The sequence below is a fragment of the Heterocephalus glaber genome, unplaced genomic scaffold (assembly GCF_053883595.1).
Source record: "Heterocephalus glaber isolate CG9 unplaced genomic scaffold, H.glaber_assembly_v1.0 deba00001553, whole genome shotgun sequence".
In the NCBI taxonomy this organism is placed as follows: domain Eukaryota; kingdom Metazoa; phylum Chordata; class Mammalia; order Rodentia; family Bathyergidae; genus Heterocephalus; species Heterocephalus glaber.
In genome coordinates, this window is record NW_028258344.1 from 3,840,522 (window position 1) to 3,842,634 (window position 2,113).

Sequence of the window (2,113 nt, forward strand, 5' to 3'; positions counted from 1 at the left end):
CATGACTTTTTCTTTTTGTTGGATTCTCCCCCTTTGCTTTTAATTTCTTGTCGCACCAGACGGACTCATTCCGTTGTGCTTCCTGGGGTTGTGATCCTCGTTGTCTCTTCCTAGGATATTGTCTAAAAATTTTTTGAGTGCTGGTTTGGTATTCATGAAGATCCTCAGGTGCTCTTTGTCATGAAAATATCTTATTTCTCCACAATTTTGAAAGATAGGTTTTTTTCCATTGGTTTATGCAACTTTATTGTAGAAAAATAAATCAATTACTAGCAGAGCTATTAGTTGATCACTCATCCATTGACAACTTGCATCATTTACTCAGTGCTATATTACAGTGTTTTGGAAGACGGATTAACTAATAGCTCCAAGCCTCCTAACAATTTAAATGAAAATTACAAAATGTTTTGAGACCTTATTTTGGAATACAAAGGGTGTTCGAGTTCCAATTTACATTCTCTGCAGAACAAGAACAGGCCATTTCTTTATTGACATGCATAAAATACATCACATTTTCTGTTCTGCCGATGCTATAAATTCAATACCAATTCTCCAGCCACATCAGTTATGAGCATAAAGTATATCACGTAACCTCAAATCTCTAACAGTGGAAGGCTTAACAAGAATGGATGCTGCTAGAATAATGCTGCTTCCTTGCTGCGACAACCGAGCATCCATCTCCCCCCCTCAGCTGGCTTTTTCAGCAGTTAGAGCTGTGAGGAATGGTTTAGTCTCATAACCAAGTTAGAGTCAAGACACTGGCCACATAATACACATGCTCCATTTTTTAAAAAAAATTCCGAATCTTGGGCAAATTTTCTCTTGTAACTACTTTACAGTTTCTAAAAGCAGTTATTGTCCAAAGCTGGAAGAGCTTAAATCTTCTCAGATGATCATGTGAATGAATGGAGGGAGTTAAACAAAAAATAAAATTAAAAAGGATGAGGTGGGATATGGGAGCAGCCGGATAAGAAAATCAAAAAAGGAACAGTAATTTAAAGTTTATTCCAGGTATAATGCAGGTTATTCTGATTTTAAGGTAGCATCACATGGCATACTTCTGAGTCCATTCTCGAGACATTCTGTTGTACTTGTCTCTGTCTGTTTTATAGATCCGTGCAATCTCTGGCACTAGGGGGTCATCTGCGTTTGTATCACATAGCAGTGACCAAATGGATAAAAGAACTTTAGAAATAGTTACAGCAGGAGACCACCGTGATCTTCGGATACTGAGACAAATGCTGCCATTACTGTTAATATTTGGATGATAAATTCTTGTTGTAAATGGAACCTTAGGTGGTTTGAAGGGGTGGTCTGTAGGACAATGAACTGTCAAAAATACACCACCTTGATATGGGCTGTCATTAGGTCCCATAATTGTGGCTTACCAATGAAACATGTCATTCCCAACTGGGCCTGAAGAACATTGTGCTGGAGGGTCACGGGCCAAATCACTAAGTTCCTTATTAATCTGCTTCAGAGCCATGGTCCGTACTGCCCCGGCCCTCGGTGTCCGCGTGTGCTCAGTCCCGCCGCGTCTGGATGGCCCTCAGCTCCCAGGGGCTCAGACATGGCCCTTGGACTACCCGACCCGAGGCTGTGCCGGGCGGGCGGGGCCCGGGGGACTCAGAGAAGCATGGAGAACCAGAAGGAGACCCCGGGAGGAAGGGCCTGGAAGCAGCAGCTGCGCGGAGGCGCCCCACGCCCCTCCCAGAGGCATCCCCCAGTTTCCTCACTTAGTACGGAGGAGGTGGATCTCGAGAGAAACGCGCAGCAGCCTGGCCAGAGGTGGAGCTCTGCAATGACTCAAGGGCAGTTCTGTGCGCTCTCCCTAGGGGAGCCCCACCCCAGGACCCGGGAACTCTCCAGAGACGCACAGGGACCCTAGCCAGAAGTGGGTGGGGCCACGGCCAGGAAGCACAGCCCCCGGATGTGTGTGCCCTGGTGGGCTGTGGTCCAGGTAGAGTCTGGAGGGCAGGTGAACGGTATTTATCCCACTCCGGCCACCTGTGGCTGCAGATGCCCCTCGCTAGGGGAGCGGCGGGCCACAGAGCGCACCCATGTGGCAGGGCCGTGCGCGAGTGGGACCCAGGAGATTGCGTTCCCACGCAGC

General features: G+C 47.0%; 1 pseudogene; it reads right to left on the reverse strand.

Moving 5' to 3' along the window:
- Positions 1-986: 986 nt before the first annotated feature.
- Positions 987-1,390, reverse strand: LOC101699070 (ubiquitin-conjugating enzyme E2 D3 pseudogene; annotated as a pseudogene).
- Positions 1,391-2,113: the final 723 nt, after the last annotated feature.